At 41.5% G+C, this 21,174-nt stretch overlaps 1 pseudogene; it reads left to right on the top strand.

The window, feature by feature from the left end:
- The first annotated feature begins 9,565 nt into the window (after positions 1-9,565).
- LOC102910856 (large ribosomal subunit protein P1 pseudogene) lies at positions 9,566-10,025 on the top strand (annotated as a pseudogene).
- Positions 10,026-21,174: the final 11,149 nt, after the last annotated feature.

The following is a 21,174-nucleotide window of genomic DNA, read 5'->3' as shown; positions in this document are numbered from 1 at the left end:
CTCATTCACAATAGCTCATCCTTCATGTACCTTCACTTCAGTTATTTTACAAAGACTTCCTTTGTTCTTGTTTTATGTCCTATGGGTGTTTTTCTAGTGTGGTGTATGTGCACTGGGACCTTCACTTCGTTCTTAACACATTAACTTATGTTTTTCATAAAATAAGATGATACCGTTGCCAAATTCTTATCACAATCATCCCTTGCTAGCGATAATAATAGAATGTGGGTATCTTGAGCAAGTTCATTTTGAAGAAGGAAGTTATAATCGAGTCAAGGACATCTTAGTCTGAGGAAAGTTCACTCTATACTCTTGGCATAGTAATACACAAGGGAACTTGGGCAATAAAGCATCTGTTTAACTGGTGACTCTAGCATAAGATTATAAATCTGCATCCCTCCTCCCCTCCCCTGTTAAATTGTTGTCACACCTAACCCAGGAAAAATGTTCAAACTACATTTCACATGCTTACAGAATTCTCACAGAAAGAAAAAAGGCAACGAGGACTTTTTACTAGGAAGGAGTTTTATTAGTGCAGGCACCAGCTCAGTGTATTCACATCCAAAGGCGGAGAGATCTCTGAGTGCAGTAGGGCAACCCTGGGTCCCCCTCACATACAAACATATCTTCACTGAGGGACAGATATTTCGAGAATATCTCAGAACCTCATAAAGAGACCTCTGGCCTCTCTGTGTGTCACAACCTCCAAGGAGTAAGGAAGGTCTTGAAGTAGAAGATATTTCCGTAAAAGTAGGGGGTTAGTATGCTCTGGACATTTTTGGGGGGGAAGTTTAGAAGCAGTACTCCTGGAAGAGGCCACAAGTTATTTATATGAAGTTTCCATAAATCTAATATCCCCAAATTGTACAAATATTAAAAGCCCCCCCCCAAGCATGCAACAGGTGGAGATCAAAACCAAAAGTGCCACAGCAGCCAGTTACTGGATCTGTGTCAAGTATCTGTGTTGCTTTATGATCTTGGTTGTTTCCATCGGATGTGGCTGTGCCACCCCACCACACTATCATCTGCATATAAATTTCCATATCCTTAGATTACATATTGTATTATACCAGAAATTAACTTCTCATTTTAATTTTTGGTGAGCAGGGAGGCAGGGAGGATCTAGAAATAGTTGATGGAGGGGAAAATGATCAAAATATATTGTATGAAAAGATTCAAATGATTTCTCACTTTAAAACAGAAAATTCTATTTGACTTCTCACCCAGAAAATATTTCCAAAATGGTAAAAATTCATTTTCTAACAAAATTGCATTGTTTAAACAGTTCAGCCAGTGGTATCTGAAACTGTATTTAGAATTTAATTCTAATCAGTTAAACAGTCTCTTTGAGTGTATTTCAACATCAAATTCCTTCGGCAGGGTGATGGAGAAAATAGATGTGTGGTAGCAATTTATGTGGCGATAAAGGAAATCTACCTTGGCCTAGACAAAAGATCTTACTCACTGGAATTAATACCCGTTGTGCTGGCTAGTTTTTATGTCAACTTGACACCATTTGAGTCATTTTAGAAGAAGGAACCTCAACTGAGAAAATACCTCAACTAGATTCGTCTGTGGGCAAGCTTTTGGGGACATTTTCTTGACTGATGATGAATGTGGGAATGCCCAGCTCACTGTGGGCTGTGTCAGCTCTAGGCTAGAGTGCTGGAAGAACACAGACTTGAGCAAGCCTTAAGGATCAAACCAGTAAGGAGCACCCCTCCTTGGCCTCTGCTTCATTTCCTGCCTCCAGGTATCTGCCTTGAGTTCCTACCCTGTCTTCCCTAGAGAATGGACTGTGATGTAGAAGTGTAATGGAAATTAACTTTCTCCTTCCCAAGTTGATTATGGTTATGGTATTTTATCATAACAATAGAAACACTAAGACACCTTGCAATTATTAATACTGTTATCTCTAAAAACCAATAAATTGTTTTTTTTTTCCCAACCACTACCAGAATGCCACTATCTTTGAAACTCCTTAAGGAAACACATCTTATCCTTTCTTTCAGGGAAGATATACAGATGGTATACTCCTAGACAGGATGATTGCCTGTCCCCCACCTCCAAATAAGCATGGTGCTTGTTTCTTACAAGTAATATCATCTGAGGGGAGGCGGGGGGGTTGGAACCCCACCGCATGAGGACTTCTAATTCCAGTGCATGAAGTGCTATAGGTATAGCTTGAACACATTCATCTTTTCCTGCCTTGGGGAACTGCTGCTTTGGCTCTGGACATTTCCATAAACATACCGAGATGGTACTGAGGTTCCTTCCTTCCTTCCTTCCTTCCTTCCTTCCTTCCTTCCTTCCTTCCTTCCTTCCTTCCTTCCTTTCTTTCTTTTTCCTTTTCTTTTTCTCTTTTTTTTTCAGTTTTTTAAAAGAGACAGGGTTTCTTTGTGTATCCCTGGTTGCCCTGGAACTAAACCAGGCTGGCCTCTGGCTCACAGAGATCTGCCTGCCTCTGCCTCCCCAGAGCTGGGATTTAAAGCGTGTGCTACCACTGCCTGGAGGTACTGGGTTTGCTGTCAGTCCCATCTCATGGCAGGCCAACATGGCACTTATCTTAATACATTTCTTCCGTGATACATTCTTATCCCTTTTTCCTCCCTTAATATAATAAAATACTTTATACTTAAAATCTAGTCATGAGACAAAGTAGTATAACAAATCATTAACTTATAAAAAGAAAGCTGAATTCAAACTACATTTACAACGGAAGGAAAAAAACTAAGATCACCTGACCATGCACAGCTATCCTGCCCAAGATAGTAACACCTTCACATGACTTTGAAGGACAAAAAGCAACCTGTTCAGTTTGCATTCAACAAGAAAAGGGAGAAAGGAGACAAAATGTACAGGGAACAAAAAAGCTTTGTATGTTCATCTTGTAATTGCACTTTAGGATACAAAAGACTTTTGTACCCCCTGAAACACTAAGGAGGGGTAGCAAATGGTTACTTTGCCTTTTCCCTGAAGGACTGGGATATTGGGGGAGGAGAGAGGGAAAAACAAAGAGAAAGAGCTTGTCCTGCCCACAATGCATCCTATTTAGCTATAAAGCATCTTCCATAGTCATACTAAGCCACACACATCTGGAAGGCATGCTATTCCACACCATCTGGGAGAAGGATGGCTACCTAAGTATCATCCTCATTGATGTTCTGTCCTGGCTTACCTTTACATCTCTTGGGTCTCTACTTGGGCACCAAATGTTGCATAACTTTTCTGGGAAGATATAAAATTAAAATACACTCCCAATGGGAATTATACCTACAGCCCAAAGAATGACCCATACAAGCTCCTCTTGATGAGTAAATTCATTTGTTACGAGTTTTTATGAGGAAGTGGAAGACTATGGGCAATTATTGTAATGTTATCAATGCCTCATCTGATTTAACAGAAACCTGAGTTTAGAGCATGATATACTGTTAAAGTAGCAGAGGTGACTAATAGGCTCAGTTAGCATAAAGCACAGACAAAGCCAGACTGTAGAAAAGTTGAATGCTACTGTATACTATACCTTTGCTCTTATCAGGGATTCTGCTGACCTCAGCAAACATTGTCCAACTGTGGAAAGAATTACTTGTTTTGTTGTGGTCTGCTCATTAGAAAAAGTTAAATGGTTTGCTGTCGAATGCAGTTACTCTCTGGATAGGATTTGGAGAATTAGTGTCCCTCAACCAGGTTTTCTCTATCCTCCCCACTGCCCTCCTCAGCTTCTGGCACACACCTTTAATCCCGGCACTCAGGAGGCACAGGCAGACGGATCTCAGTGAGTTCGAGGCTGTCCAAGACAGCCAGGACTGTTTCACAGAGCAACCCTGTCGAAAAGCCTAAAAGAAAAAAAGATCAACATCTTTAGACCTATGTGACTGAGATCATGTGGTATTTTTCTTACTGTGCCTGGTTTATTTCAACTTTGCATAATGTCCTCTAATTCCATCCATTTTGTTTCAGATTGCAACATTTTGTGGCAGAGTAGTGTTCTGTGTTATGTATATCCATCACATTTTCATTATCCATTCATCAATCAGTGACTACTTATAGATTGACTTCAGTTTAGGGCTGTTACAGTGTTACAATAAGGACAAAAGTGCAGATGTCTCTGATGTTTTCATTTCTTTCAGGTAGTGGTAATATTGTTAGATTGTACGGTAGATTTATTTTAAATTTTCTGAGTTGCCGCCATGCTGTTTTCTACAATGCCTACAATAATCTACATTTCCCCAGCACTATATGAAAACTCTTTTTCCTCTTTCTCTTTGTCCCCCCCCACTTGTTATTGTCAGTCGTTGATAATAAACATTTTAATAAGAGTGAGATGATATCTCACTGTTGTTTTCATTCACATTTCTTGATTAGTAATGCTGAGATTTTTACACATGCCTATAAATCATTTGTATATTTATTTATTTCAAAATACCTGCTTATGTCTATGGTCCACATTTTAAATTAATTATTTTTAGTGTGTGCTGGTTGGTTTTATCAACTTCACACAAATCTAGATACTTGGAAGTGGGAATCTCAATTGAAGAATTGTCTGTATAAGACTGGGCTGTGGCCATGTCTCTAGGCCCTGAAGTCTTGATTAATTAGTTATGTTGAAGGGCACAGACCACCATGGGTGGCACCATTCCTAAGCAAGTGGTCCTGGGTTATATAAAAAAAATCAAGCTGAGAAAGTCATGGAGGCCAAGCCAGCAAGCAGCATTCTTTCTTGACTTCTGTTTCAATTTATGACTCCAGGGTCCTGCCCTAACTTTCATTAGTGATGAACTGTTACCTGAAAATGTAAAGTGAAATAAATACTTTCCTCCCCAGCATACTTTTGGTCAATGTTTTATCACATCAGATAAGAAAGAAGGAAACTAGGAGGTGAGGTTTGTTGTTACTGTTTCTATTAGCTCCTTGAGTTTCTTATAAATTCTGTGTGTGAACTCCCTACTGAATGAATAGCTTACAAAATGTTTTCTTACATTCTGTGGCTTGTGTAATCACTCTCTGATTTCCTATGCTATGCAGAAGGTTTCTTTGGTGTGATAATATTAGAATGCCTTCTCTCTTGTTACCTGTGTGTTGCAGAATATTTATTTACACAGTGAAGATGTATCTTTGCCAAGGCACCTTCTAATTGGTTTAATAAAGAGCTGAACAGCCAATAGCTAGGCAGGAGGTATAGGTGGGACTTCCTAGTAGAGCAAAGAAGCCGGAGGAGAAAATTGAGAGGCAGAGAGACATCATCAAGACACGAGTATGTCAGACATACAGAATGAAAGAAAGGTAAACCGCCACATGGTAAAACACAGATGAATAAAAATTGGTTAATTTAAATTGTAAGAAGAACAAGCCCGAGTTTTCATAATTAATAATTTCTCACTGTCATTATTTGTGAGCTAGTAGCCCAAAGAAAAATCCAACTACACCTGTGCCTTGGGATTTTTTTTTCTTAGCAGTATTGGAGATCTGCCAAAGGACATTTTTTTAACATAGATCATAAGCACAATAGCTAATAGAAAGAGAAATGCAGAACAGTTGATAAAGCACAATTAAGGAAGAACAAAAAGCCTGAAAGTCCCAGGGTAATTTTACCAATGGAGTTTGAGTGGAATCTTGTTATTTTGGGAGCAGTAGTGCATTCTACATAGATTTTTGAGGGTCTTATAGGGGATTTCATAGTGGTTATCAAATTCTACTAAACCTCATGAAGTCAAATCATTTTATTCATGACACAGTTCAATTCTTAACTGAAAAAAGCCCCTTTGCAGAAAAAACTTGTCGAAGAAGAAGAAGAAGAAGAAGAAGAAGAAGAAGAAGAAGAAGAAGAAGAAGAAGAAGAAGAAGAAGAAGAAGAAGAAGAAGAAGAAGAAGAAGAACTTAAAATTGAGCTAGACAGCAAAAATGGTAAACTCATGCCCTCTCCTGGAGAGTATGGGAAAATGCTTTCCTGAACATTTCTCTGGATCTGGCTTCTCAGTAAAAGGCTTTGTTCCTTTGCTTGTCTGTTTTGCTTTTGGGTTTTTTGTTTGTTTGTTTGATTGATTGATTTTTTAAGAGTTTGATGAGACACCCAACAAGAAAGTGTGGGCCAAGTCCTGGGCCACCAGGGGTTTAAGAAGCAATTCTAGATGCGCAAGAATAACTATTACTAATACGTGTCATTCCCTCTGCCTCTCTTAATGTCACCAAAATCAATATCTTAAGGGTTGGGAGAGATGGCTCAGTGATGAAGAACACTGGCTGCTCTTCCAGAGGACCGGGGTTTAATTCCTAGCACCCACATAGTGGCTCACAGTCATCTATAACTTCAGCCACAGGGGATTCCGGAATCTGATGTCCTCTTCTGACTCCTAAGTGAACCAAGCATGCACATGGTGTACAGACACAGAAGCAAAACAAATATACACATAAAATAAAAATTATTTTTAAGCTGGGCAGTGGTGGTTCATTCCTTTAATCCCAGCACTCAGGAGACAGCAGCAGGTAGATCTCTGAATTCAAGGTCAGCCAGGTCTACAGAGCCCGTTCCAGGACAGCCAAGGTTATTATTACACAGAGAAACTATCATAAATGCCCCCCAAAAGTAATTTTAAAATACCAACACCTTAAGTTTGAATCCAAGAGTAAATATGAGAATTTTAAAAAACCTAATTTGTCACTAGTTCCTTATCTAGCTAAAATAGAGTGGAGTTAGATATTCTTAATATTTTGTTATACCTGTTTCTTTAATTGTATTTATTGAACTTACACAAGAAAATTTTTCCTAAGCATGGGTGAACATATGTGTTGCTGCATACATGCATGACTCCCTGCCCCACCCCACACACAATTATTACAGAACTCCTCTAAGTTTACGTGAACCTAAGACAGGACACTGACCTCTAATCAGTTTCTGATCTCTGAAATAATTGTAGTTTCAGCCCATTTCAATGCCAAGCACTAATGTTGAATATTTATCTCTAAAAATGAGTTTGTTGTGCCTTGACTGATATGGTCTAATATTAGTAAGAATGCAAAGCTAAAAATGACTGTCTAAGTTTCTTTATCTAAACTTAATATTTACTGAGGAGAAAAAAAGGTTTCTCACAAAGATATGATTTCATCTTTTATTTCCTGAATTAGTAATTCTTATTGTTTCATTTCCTGAATTTATGAAATGCTTCTGCATTGTCAGAACAATGACATTATCAAAATTGATATTTGGAGATAGTTGGAAGTTTCATCTGCTTCATTGATCTTATAGGATGCTAGAACATTGGTAACAGCTTGTGGAAGCTCTATCCTTTGTTAACACAATGATTTGACTCCTGACAAGTTTAAAGATCAAGGAAAAGTTGGTTACACACTATGCTAAGTACTTGATAAGACTAACAACTCCTAGACCCTGGGAAGGATATTCTAAGGATAACTACTTTGTTTGCACACTGAATATTAATGGTTTCCAGAAATTATAAAGATTTATAACAAGAAGTATCACATCTCTGCTATCCTTGGTTCTAGGTTTTTAAAGCTAATACAACAGTAAGCCATTGCAATAGTATATTTTGCCAGCTAAGGCTAATGAAAAAACAAGACCACCAAGCTAATATCAGGATATAATCTCCCTTGGGGTAATATTTGACTATGTATATTTCCTATTATTAAGACTTGATTCACTGAAGGAATTTCTGATTTATATATGGGATACTGGACTGAAACTTCTAGTGTATCCATCAGTTTTTGTTTGTTTGTTTGTTTGTTTTTTACTGTGGACCAAAGCCATGTGCTTGAGGTACCATAAACTTCTTCTGTGGTGGCTTCCCACCTTCTGTTCCCTTCTATAGTGACTGTGGAACATGAGGTTTGGGATTTCTAGCATCCAGCCTTCAGTCCTCTTCTCCTTGTTGAGTCTTCCCCGTGTCTCCTTATTATCAATGTCACCAAGCTATAGCAAGTGAAGTTCTGGGCTGGAGAGATGGCTCATCTGTTAAGAGTTGGTATTGTTTTTGCAGAGAGCCTGAATTCAGTGTGCACCACCGACATGGAGTGGCACACAACCCCCTGCAACTCCATTTGCAGGGGATCCATGCACTCTTCTGGCTTCTGTGGGCACCTGCACTCACATCCACATCCACAAATACAGAACACACATACATAGGATATAACAAATATTTAAAATTCTTTAAACATAAAATCAGGTTCCAATGTCAGTTGAAAGAACAGCAGGAAGTAAAGCTGTTATGTTTTGTGTACCTGTATGGTGTATGGTGGCTTTGAGCCATGGTCATGGCAGCGCGCAGACACACACACACACACACACACACACACACACACACACACACACACTTCTCTTGAGACTTACAGACACAGTTTCCACAGCTCATTGTGTCTAGATGGGTTTTTTAGTAATTTTTATGTATGTATGTATGTCTGTGTTGAGTGTTTGTGCACATGACTGAAGTACCCAGAAAGACCACAAGATGGGATCAGATTATTTGGACCAGCAGTTACAACAGTTAGGAGTCACTTCATGTGAATATGTTAATATCTAGGACAGGGGTTCTCAATATGGGGATCATTACCCCTTGGGAGTTGAATGACCGTTTCACAGGGGTCATCTAAGACCACTGGAAAACACTGATGTTTACATTACAATTCATAACAGTAGGAAAACACAGTTATGAAGTAGCAACGAAAATAATTTTATGGTTGTGGGTCACCACAACATAAGGAACTATATTAAAGAATCACAGTATTAGGAAGGGTGAGAACCACTAATCTTAGAGGTCTGAATCAGGTTTGTTTTCTCTGCCAATTAAAAAAAGGCAGAACTGGGCAATGGTGGTGCACGCCTTTATTCCCAGCATTCTGGAGGCAGAGGCAGGCAGGTCTCTGAGTTCAAGGCCAGCCTGGTCTACAAAGAGAGTTCCAGGACAGCCAGGGATGTCTCAAAAAAAAAAAAACCCAAAAATTAAAAGGCAGGAAAACTGGTAGCAGCGGGGATGGGGGGTGGGGTGGGGACGGAACCTTAGACATAGAAGTTAGAATCAGGTAGTGAAGAAAGGTTTTTTTTTTTTTTTTTTTTTTGTTTTTTCGAGACAGGGTTTCTCTGTGTAGCTTTGCGCCTTTCCTGGAACTCACTTGGTAGCCCAGGCTGGCCTCGAACTCACAGAGATCCGCCTGGCTCTGCCTCCCGAGTGCTGGGATTAAAGGCGTGCGCCACCACCGCCCGGCCCTAGTGAAGAAAGGTTTTTTAAAAGGTGAGGGAACAGATACAGCAAGGAGCAAGGCACACTTGCAAATCAGAAGGGGTTGGGGCTGGAGAGATGGCTCAGAGGTTAAGAACACTGGCTGTTTCTTCCCGAGGTCCTGAGTTCAATTCCCAGCAACCACATGGTGGCTAATTACTATCTGTAACGAGATCTGGCGCCCTCTTCTGACCTGCAAGCATACATACAGGCAGAATACTGTATACTTAAAAAAAAAAAAAAAAAAAAAAAAAAAAAAAAAAAAAAAAAAAAAAAGCTGAGCTTTCCTCAGCTGCCACCAAGGTGCTCGGTTCTTCCGAGGAAGCTAAGGCCGCGTTGGGATGAGGCCCTCTCATCTGGTGACTAGCACCGTGCCGGCAGTCCGCAACATGGCCTCCGTCTCGGAGCTCGCCTGCATCTACTCCGCCCTCATCCTGCACGACGACGAGGTGACGGTCACGGAGGACAAGATCAATGCCCTCATTAAAGCAGCTGGTGTCAATGTTGAACCCTTCTGGCCTGGCCTGTTTGCAAAGGCCCTGACCAATGTCAACATTGGGAGCCTCATCTGCAACGTAGGGGCTGGTGGGCCTGCTCCAGCAGCTGGAGCCGCGCCAGCGGGCGGTCCTGCCCCCTCGACTGCTGCTGCCCCAGCTGAGGAGAAGAAAGTGGAAGCAAAGAAGGAAGAATCTGAGGAGTCCGATGACGACATGGGCTTTGGTCTTTTTGACTAAACCTCTTTTGTTAACATACGCAATAAAAGGATGAACCCGTAAAAAAAAAAAAAAAAAAAAAAAAAAAAAAAAAAGCTGAAGTACCTGAGTTCAATTCCCAGCAACCACTGTAATTACCATCTGTAATGAGATCTGGCGCCCTCTTCTGGCCTGCAGGCATGCAGGCAGGCAGAATACTGTATACTTAAATAAAATTTAAAAAAAGCTGAAGTACTATCTCTTCCAAAGGGCTGAAGTTATTAAGAGCCTTTGGTGGACTGGAAGGACTGGAGTATTTGTGTGTGTGTCAGGACAGCGAGCAGAAGGAGGTGTCCATCCCTTAATTTAAAGTTGGTCAGTTTAAACAAAGAAAGAGAAGCTGATAGAGAAGCTGTATAGTGTCCTGTCTAGCCTTGAACTTGTCAGATCTGTCCACCAGCAGGGATGCAGCCCTACTGGCAGGACAAAAAGTCCTCCAGTCCTTTGTTTGAGGTCCAGACAGTGAGGAAGAAGCCAAAACTTTGCCTTCTTAATTATTTTCTATTGTGGTCCCTGTCCTTATCTGCCTGTCAATACTCTGTCCCTAGTCCCTCAGGTGCTGGGAACTGAACTCCTGTCTCACTTCCACTTTCATGGCCTATATAAATAAATGATTTTATGAATCTATGTAAAATATAATATTGACAAATGAGAGAAAACATGTAATACATGTGATGATTTAAAGTTGTATCAATTTTTGTTCAAAAGAAATAATTTATTATTTTTCCCTTTTTTAAAAATTCTTCTCTCATACATTACATCCCAACCACAGTTTAGTTTATTCTTCTTTATGGATGCATGAACCTCTACTATCTATATGCCACATGTTCTTTATCCTGTGTACCTTTTGGCTGTCATCTACGCTAGTTCTATAAAATTGGTTATGAATAGTGCTGCAATAAACACAGATGTGCAGTGATATCTGTGATATGATGATGATTTAGAGTCCTTCAGGTATGCACCTAAGAATTGTATAGGTGGATCGTATTATAGACCTACCTTTGTTTTTATTTTTACATTTAGATACAAATGTTGATTCATTAAATTCTAGATTAGTTTTGAAACTAATATACTTGTGGTATTTTATAATAATTTAAAATCAGAGTAAATGAGATTTTTTTATCTAATGATAAAATGAAATGCACTAGGCATGAGATATTATATAAATGTTTTTCCTTTTGAGATTGGCTTATAGCATATTATTTCTTTCTGTCATTTTCCCCCCTGCTCTTGGTAACTAAGGTAACATCTTTCTGTGTGCATTGATGACATAATTCAAAACTGATGGCCAGATTACTCAGCTACTTTGAAAAGATGCAGAAAAGACCACTGGTGACAGGCAACATAAGCAGAGGATCTGAGCTACAGCAATCTGCACACACATATCTTAACTTGAGGTTGAGAGCAGATTCTGTATGACAACTATTGTTTCAATGTTATTTTAAGAATCATACAAATGCCGGGCGGTGGTGGCGCACGCCTTTAATCCCAGCACTCGGGAGGCAGAGCCAGGCGGATCTCTGTGAGTTCGAGGCCAGCCTGGGCTACCAAGTGAGCTCCAGGAAAGGCGCAAAGCTACGCAGAGAAACCCTGTCTCGAAAAACCAAAAAAAAAAAAAAAAAAAAAAAAGAATCATACAAAACTAGATACTTGCAAGATGTTTACTCCTGGATAAGAGTGAATTAGATCCATGTGGCTGAGACAGCAAAGTGTTAAGAAAAAGCCTTTGTGTAATGGATTTCTAGTTGTGGCATGTGCTCTGAACCAAGTGAGAAAGCACAAGCTTCATTCAGAAGATAAACTACATCATTTCTTGCCACCTCCAATGTAAACCAGAGACCAAGTAAAGAAAATATTCATTCTGTCCATATGTAATAATAATGCAGCCTTTTCCTAGTATCTTGAATTACTATTTCTGCTTCCACTAATTCTATGCTTACCAATTGCTTGTCCCCTTAAAATTCAGGTCTAATGTGTATAAAAATAAAACAGAAAATCAAAACCTACGTACCTAATCTGAAGGTCTGAAATATCATGCTTGATACTCATCTATGTGTTTTTCATTCTTTACAAGACCATTACAAATAAGAGTGTACCACAGAAAAAGAATGTATCACAGGGATGGGATTGCTTGGTGGTTAAGATGCTTGCTGTACAACCATGAGAACAAGTTTAGATCCCAATACCCATATAACAAGTTGGGTGTGATTGCACAAATGCCTTTAACCTATATTATGGGGAATAGAAACAAAAGAATTCCTGGTGCACGGCCATAGAACCAGTGGGGAATGTGATGGAGCAAGACCATACAGAGGTTCCTCCATTTTGTATTCTTGCTGAAGCCTTTCCAGGTTTAATTATAATCTAATCTCCTTGATAGAGAAGCTTACAGAAAACTACCAAACTCTGTTCTAGGAACCAAGGGTCAGGATTTTCTAACTAATTTAGCTTCTGTTAAACTGCCTGTTTGTATGGAATCCCCTCCACCTAACTTAACTTAGCTGCCTGTTTGTGCAGAACCCCCTCCAACTAACTGCTTATTTTAGCTTCTGTTAAACTTGCTTGCTTCAAATGCTTACTTCTGCGAAGCCCCCTGCAGCTGCCGAACAAGATGCCAGGACATAATTTCTGCCTTTGAAAAACAAACAAACAAACAAACCACCTGTATCATGGACACTAGGGGCTATACTCAGGGTCCTGTTCACTTGGGTGTGGTCCCAGACCGGAATAAAGACTTTCAATTGACTATATACACTTTGTCTGAGTGAGCTCCCAGCAATATTTTGGAGGTCCCACCAAGATCCCAGAGACTGGACCCAGATGCTTAGGGCCTTGGGACCCCCAAGAACGATGAAGAGTGAACCAGGTAGAGAAAACTCTTAGGGGACATGTGACCTGAGATAGTCCAGAGCCCCAGGAAATCCTCTCTGATGAATTGCTGCTGAGATCTCCAAAGCACCCCGACATTGCCACTCAAAAGAGTAAAATGAAAGTCATTTGGTCTGAACACCTCTGGAGATAAGTTCACTCTGTAGAAGGTGCCAGTTAAAAAGGACACATGAAGGGAGGTCCGACACTACCAGTCCAGTCCTTGGATCCTGTTTTAGAGTCTGTGCGTATAGGATGAATGTCTGCTTGATGGCCACCTGTGATTGGTCTGGTTGTTGTTGCCTGTGTCTGTATTGTTTGTCTCTGTATCTTTAAGTCAGTCTGCCACTTGCCCTTGTGATAGAAGGAATTGAAGCTGCCCAAGAACCCTTCTAAAGTGTATGTTAAAACACTTTCAGGACGGGCAGTGGTGGCACACGCCTTTAATACCAGTACTTGGGAGGCAGAGCCAGGATCTCTGTGAGTTCGAGGCTAGCCTGGTCTACAGAGTGAGATCCAGGACAGGCACCAAAAACTACACAGAGAAACCCTGTCTCAAAGAAACCAAAAAAGAAAAACATTTTCAGAAGGGCTTCTAGGATGCGGAGGATTATGGCATTCATTTCTCTCCAGGGATATGTCTCACTCTGTAAACATCAGTGACCCTCTTTTTAAGGTGGGATAGCCATGTGAGGGGGTCTTTGAATCCCCAGGCAGTCAGACAGTCTGGAACATTGTGACAGGCTCTCCTAGTCTTCCTGATCAGTTCTTTATGTCAATTGTTTGTTTACCCTTGCCCTTCATCTACCCCCATGGTTGAAAATCTGTGTTCTTTCTTTGGGAATCAGGGTTCTCTTGGTCCAGCCAAGACACTCAGAGAAGCCAAAACTACTGCAGGTTCTCTCTGCTCCATCTGAAGAGATGGAGAGTTAGCCTACTTATGTTATTGTTGTGGCGGCCTCGTGAGACACCTGAACAAGACCACCACAGAGCCGATATCAGATACTAAACACACAGGGGTTTACTGATAACAAGCAAACCCAGGCTTGGTCCGTGTCCAACACTGGACACAGCGGGTGGAGGAGGACGGCCCTGAGCTCCCAGGGTGAGAGGTTTGTAAAGGGAAAAACCACAAGCAGGGTGGTACAAACCTTGGCATCAGATGATTGGGTGAGGGTATATAACCTTTGAATTTACTGGTTGGGGGTAACAATTATATTTTGAAGGCAGTCCTGGACAAGTCCAAGGCTTTGTCCTTGAGCTTCCATGGGGGCTGGCTGGCCCAGCACATACTGAGTGTGGGGGTTGACTCAGTGGCCCAGGCTCTGTCCTTGAGCTGCCATGGAGGCTAGCTGGCCTTGCACGTTCACATTGACCCATGCACATAGCTCTAAGCTGTTGAAGAGTCCCAGACAGTAAACAACGGCTGAACCTTGAGCAGTCAGAGTACGTGCAGAAAGGGAGCTACTGCAAGGACTATGTTTTGTTCATCGGCCTCCCAGAAACTGCTTGCTCAAGTCTCAGGAAACTGAAATTGAGGCCTGATCTCTGAGAGAAGACTGAGCAGCCTGTTATGGCATCTACTTGGGCCTTTCATTCTCTACTTGAGTAGTATATCATCTCCAATCTTGGAGATATTTCTTTTTGGTAAAAGACTTTATGACCAGGGTAGTAGATCATATTGGAGACTAATTGGACCAGAACATAAGAGTTTTCCCATTATCAATGGCAAAGTGAGCATTAGTGACACATTAGTGTGTCATGGGTTCAGGGGTGGATTTTGGGATTCTAGCATCCTCAGTTTAGTGGTACCCAGACAAGAATCATCATTTAGTTAAGACATCAGTGACATAAGAGCCAACAGTAATTAGCAGAAGCACAAGGGCCAAAAGCCCTGTGATGGCTGACAGAGTTCCTTATCCTGAGCCAACTCAGAAATGAGAATGGGGACCAGTTATTACTTTATCTCAGGTTCCCTATGACATAAATTGCCTTTTGAGCTAACATTCTAGGGGAGAAAACAAGGGTGATGTTTTCTCTTCTGTAATTACTTCCTGCTGACATTGGGACATTGTTGGCAGGGCCCTGGAAAGCCAAAATGTTAGTCAAAGACAAGGAGGGAACGTTTTATTGACCAGCTGTAGAGATGGTATGTATATAGACTGAATTGGTCCATATCAGCTTTCAGCAAGTTCAGGGCTCACAGTCAATTGGAGTAGGTTGTTGCCAGCAAATGATGCTTGGATGTATCTGTCAGCCAAGTGGAAACCTGTTGAGACAGATATAAACTAGGAACAGGAGTTAAAATTTGTGAACTTATTTGGAACTTTCAGACCCATTGTCTCAGTAATTATAATATTATCAATTTGCCCTGAAATCCATACTGCCTTTTCTATCTAGAGAGCCAGCTATATATTGGACTGAAATGTCTTTGGCCCAATGAAAAGCATCTGTAAGTCTATATTCAGAACCTGTTTATCTTTTTCTAAGAGATTTATTAGCTTTAATTAATTAATTCATTGATCAATCAATTAATAAGGTGGCTGCAACCTTGTGGAAAACTCAGGTGTAGCAGGAATCTTAAAAGTTCTTATTAAAAAAAATCAAACCTGAGCCAGGTATTGGGGTGAACTGGAAGATCAGAGAACCAGAACAAGCCACAGCTACCTCACCTCGCCGGATCCTCAGCTGGTCTTGTTTCCTCAGACTGGAGGCCTCTGAGTCCTCATCCAGAATGGGTCTCAGCTGAATTGCTGCTCAAAAGCCTGAATGCTTAACCAGGCCAAATGCTTAACCAAGCCAAATGTTTCTTGTTCCTGGTCCTCACGCTTTATATACCTTTCTGCCTTCTATCATCACTCCCTGGGATTAAAGGCATGAGTCACCATGTTTGGCTGTATCTTTGAACACATGGATTTCTGCCTAGCTCTGCCTCCCAAGTGTTGGGATTAAGGGCGTGTGCTACCACTGTCTATCCTCTATGTTTAATATTGTGGCTTTTCTGTCTCTGACCCCAGATAAGTTTATTAGGGTGCACAATATTTCGGGGAACACAATACCACCACACTCAGGTACTAAACTGACAAAGCCATAGCTAGTCCAGTCATCAAAGACCTGAGAAGGATAAATTTTACCTGAGTGCAGACTTCCAAATTTATTTGAAAAAATGACAGAAACTATCCATTACCCAGATCGCCATCATCTCAGGCTCCTGTAGTCTTCATATCGTTGGCAGGACAGGTGTCAGGACAGCATCAGTCTTGGCTGCTGGGATCATAACATGAAATTCTCCCTGTGGAGGAGCAACTTGGTAAAGACTGACTTTATCTTGTCAGTGTCTCATTTGTCCATTCTGGGCCTGATCCCTGGCAGCAGGTGTTGAGTCAGAGCATCTTGCCCAGTGGCCAGTGTCATCTGCAATTCAGGTGGCGTCTTGTTGTTGTTCCATATCTTCTTTGGAGACCTTGGGAGTCATTGCTAGGAGCTGGGAGTCTCTGTTTGTATATAGTAAGCTTTTTATCAAATAATTTAAATGCCATAGTCATCAGGTCTTTGATGGGTTTGAGGACCATTATCTACTAAATATATCTGAGCTAAACAAATCTAGGCCTAATCTTCAAAACATCTCTAAGTTTGGTAACAACCTGGCTAATTTGTTCTCCTGTATATATATTAGTCAAATGCACCTCTCAGGTTCTGTTTTTTTCTTTTTATTTAAATAGAACAGTGTATGCTTTAAACTAGTATCTAGATAGCCGGATGACTAGTATTAACTTGTGTTCCTTAACACAAAGGACATGCAAATTCAGACATTCAAAACTAAACATACATGTGGCCACATTTTCATTCATACCTGCAGGGTAGACAGACATTTTTAAAACTATGACCCTTTGGAGTCTCAATGTAACAGCAGACTAGCAAGAGAAAGAAATCTGAAACATGTTTCATTCTTTTATACACCTCAAGTCACTTTTTAAACCATTATTTAAGCCTTTTTATCCTCAGACCTTTATAACTTGCTTTTACCCATCCCAATAACTTGCATTTTACATACTTTCCTTCTTCCCAAAACATTCTTTTTATATTCCCATACCTAAAACCTTTACATCTTAGACCCTACATAAATTTTACTTATACTCAAACCTTACAACTTACTTAAACTTTAGAGTTAGACTTTCAAGTTCCATATTTTTATACCTCAAACTACTTACTCAGACCCAAGATATCACATACTCAAACCCTCATGACATGCTTAAGCTTTAAATTTTTACATCTTAAACTGCTTCCTCAAACCAAAAAATCATTTATTTAAACTTTTATCTTTATATCTCAGACCTTTATATTTTTATAAAAACATTACATCTTAAAACATCTTTTTTTATTTAATTCATTGAGCTATCCTTTACTTGGAATTTGATACAGTTTTTTTTTTTTTTTTGGTTTTTCGAGACAGGGTTTCTCTGTGTAGCTTTGCACCTTTCCTGGAACTCACTTGGTAGCCCAGGCTGGCCTCGAACTCACAGAGATCCGCCTGGCTCTGCCTCCCGAGTGCTGGGATTAAAGGCGTGCGCCACCACCGCCCGGCGATACAGTTTTTTTTATCTTAACCAACAATAACTTGAAACCAATTCTCTTAAATAATGGCAAGTATTTGTAGCCCATTGAACTCAAATGACCAAAATCCATGTATCTTTGACTGTTAATTCAACATTTCTTTTTCAGGCAATATCAGGAGAGAGAAGGGTTAACCGGAGAAGTTGCTGGCCGGCAGAAGAGACCTTGAAGTTATCACAGTGAAGAACTTGGCTTAGGAAGGAAGGGAGGGGGAGCCGTGCACACAGAGAGTGTCCTTGGCTGCCAGTGTTCCTGATAAAAAGTTTTTGTTAACTCCTCTGACTGAAATCAGATTCTCTGTTCAGTGTTCACACAGTTTTTGTCAGTTGCAGACAGTCCCCATCTTTGCCGGGAGTGTACCGGTAGTACGCACCCCCACTCTGTGAGAGCAGCTGACTGGCTGCAGTCCTGATAGCAAGAGAGCTAGGGAGGGAGGGAGGTGGCCCTCACTGTGCCTCTCTCTCTCTTTCTCTTCCAGGAAAATAAGGGAGGTGAGTAGACAGAAACAGATAACAGTTACACAGACAATCCATGTACCCTACGTCAGCACTGAGATGACGGCCTCACTCACAGCTAGCAAGCCCCTCTGGCAGTATGCAAGCCCCACCTGGCAAGAGCTATCTGCTTATCTCAGTTCAGCGGAGGTGGGGGGGCCCAGTTCTATTGTGGCCCGCACATCCTTCCAGTGGGCTAGGCAAATGTCTAGGGGAGAAGAAAGGGACTGTCCCATAGTGTCCGTCACAGTCAAGTCAACAATGAGAACAATTCAGACATGCACCAGGGGCTTCCACATCCCCATTAAACAGACATACACCAGGGGCTTCCATATTCCCATTAAACAGACTTACACCAGGGGCTTCCACATCCCCATTAGTCAAACATACACCGGGGACTTCCACATCCCTGTTAGGGCCCAAAATGTCTCCTGAGACCCCCATGATCCTGGCTCATCAATGTGTCCGCTGGCTCCCTGCCACAGGCACTGTCCATTACCGGATCACATCACAGACCTTAGTGTGCCTCAGAAAATGAACATACAGAGTCACACAAAGACAGGGACAGACAAAGACACATAGAAACTTACCAGATGGTTAGGAACCCCTCAGATCAGGGTCTGGGGGTCATGAAGGGTCCAGGACAAGTCCCCAAATGTTGTGGCTGCATCGTGAGACCCCCAAGCAAGACCACCACAGAGCCGATATCAGATACTAAACACACAGGGGTTTACTGATAACAAGCAAACCCAGGCTTGGTCCGTGTCCAACACTGGACACAGCGGGTGGAGGAGGACGGCCCTGAGCTCCCAGGGTGAGGGGTTTTCAAAGGGAAAAACCACAAGCAGGGTGGTACAAGCCTTGGCATCAGATGATTGGGTGAGGGTATGTAACCTTTGAATTTACTGGTTGGGGGTTACAATTATATTTTGGAGGCAATCCTGGACAAGTCCAAGGCTTTGTCCTTGAGCTGCCATGGGGGCTGGCTGGCCCAGCACGTACTGACTGTGGGGGTTGACTCAGTGGCCCAGGCTCTGTCCTTGAGCTGCCATGGAGGCTAGCTGGCCTTGCGCGTTCACATTGACCCATGCACATAGCTCTAAGCTGTTGAAGAGTCCCAGACAGTAAACAACGGCTGAACCTTGAGCAGTCAGAGTACGTGCAGAAAGGGAGCTAGTGCAAGCTACTGCAAGGACTATGTTTTGTTCATCGGCCTCCCAGAAACTGCTTGCTCAAGTCTCAGGAAACTGAAATTGAGGCCTGATCTCTGAGAGAAGACTGAGCAGCCTGTTATGGCATCTACTTGGGCCTTTCATTATGACTGGACCAACAGGAAATGCGAAAGGGGACAGATGAATTGGTCTGCAAGTGGGAAAATGGGCCACATCTACCCTCATTCTGCTCCTGGTTGGAGCTGGTATTGCTGGAGCAACAGCCACAAGAACATCTGCCCTCATAGTCGGTGATAGGAACTTTAGAGAATTAAGTAAACATGTGGACAAGGACTTAGGAATATTAGAGAACTACACTAGTAGTTGAAATAGTTCTACAAAATCAAAGAGGCTTACATCTTCTCTTGATGAAACAAGGATTATGTATGGCTTTAGGAGAAACCTACCATTTCTATGCTTAATAATCAGGTGTAGTTAGGGAAAACCTCAATGAAAGGGGGGAAAGGAGGCATAGATAAGATCATTGGTATTAGTCTCTGTTTACCTGGTCCCCGTGACTGACCACCTTACTGTCAGCATTAGCCAGACCATTAATTCTTGTTCTGATTGGGCTAATGGTAGGACCCTGCATCCTCAACTGCATGACCAACTACATCAGAGAATAAATTCAGTTAAGAATGTCAGTCGAGCCGGGCGGTGGTGGCGCACGCCTTTAATCCCAGCACTCGGGAGGCAGAGCCAGGCGGATCTCTGTGAGTTTGAGGCCAGCCTGGGCTACCAAGTGAGTTTCAGGAAAGGCGCAAAGCTACACAGAGAAACCCTGTCTCGAAAAATCAAAAAAAAAAAAAAAAAGAATGTCAGTCGAGAATGTGATGCAGCAAGACAGTGCAGAGGTTCCTCCATCTTGTATTCTTGCTGAGGCCATTCCATGTTTAACTAAAATCTGGTCTCCTTGATGGAGAATCTCATGAAAAACTACCCAACTCTATTCTAGGAACCAAAGATCAGGATGTCCTAGCTAACTTAGCTTCTGTTAAAATGCCTGTTTGTGCAGAACCTCCTCCAGCTAACCACTTGCTAACTTAGCTTCTGTTAAGCTGCCTCTGTGCAGGAGCCCCTCCAACTAACTGATAATCTTAGCTTCCGTTAAACTTGCCGGTTTCAAACTGCTTGCTTCTGCAAACCCTGCAGCATCTGCTGAATGAGATGCCAGGACATGGTTTCTGCCTTTAAAAACCCTGTGTTCTGGAAACCTGGAGCTATACCCAGGTCCCCAAACACTTGGGTGAGGTCCCAGCTGGCTAGAATAAAGACTTTCAATTGGCTATGTACTGTGTCTGAGTAGTCATCTCTGGTGAGCAACCTATAACAATTGCACAGATGCCTGCAACATGTATTATGGGGGATGGAAACAAATGGATTTCTGGTGTTTGCTGGCTGTCAGTTTAACCAAAAGAACATAAGCTCAAGTTCAGGGCATGACTCTACTTCAAATGAATAAGGAGGAGAGGAATGGAAGATAGCCAACACGATCCTCTGTCCTCCATTGTATACAGGTATACAACACTGTCACCCTTACACATGTGCATATGCTGCATTATTACACACACTAATTTCAACAAAGCCAAGATGGAGATACACACCTTTAATCCCAGCATCAAGAGGCTAAGGTGGAAAGACTGCTACAAGTTGAGGCCAATCTGAGATAAAGAGTACATTTTAAGCTAGCCTGAGTTGCACGGTGAGACCTTGTCTCAAAAACTAAAACATATATATGAAAAACCTTAAAAATTCAAAAAAATAAAATGGGGCCAACAAAATGGCTCAACAGGTAAAGATGTTTGCTATCAATGTTAAAGATCTTAACTTGATCCCCTGAGTTTGGTCCCTGGATCCTAATCCCTGTGGTAGAGGGAAAACCAACTCCTTCAGTTTGCCCTCTGATCTCAGTTTGTACACTGTAGCTCCCACACAAAATAAATAAATGTAAAAAAATTAAGACAGAATATACCATAGGAGTACCAAGATAATAACCATATTTATTTTT

Source organism: Peromyscus maniculatus, chromosome X (assembly GCF_049852395.1).
Source record: "Peromyscus maniculatus bairdii isolate BWxNUB_F1_BW_parent chromosome X, HU_Pman_BW_mat_3.1, whole genome shotgun sequence".
NCBI lineage: Eukaryota > Metazoa > Chordata > Mammalia > Rodentia > Cricetidae > Peromyscus > Peromyscus maniculatus.
The sequence above is the reverse complement of the archived record's forward strand: the minus strand, read 5'-3'. Positions and strand labels throughout refer to the sequence as shown.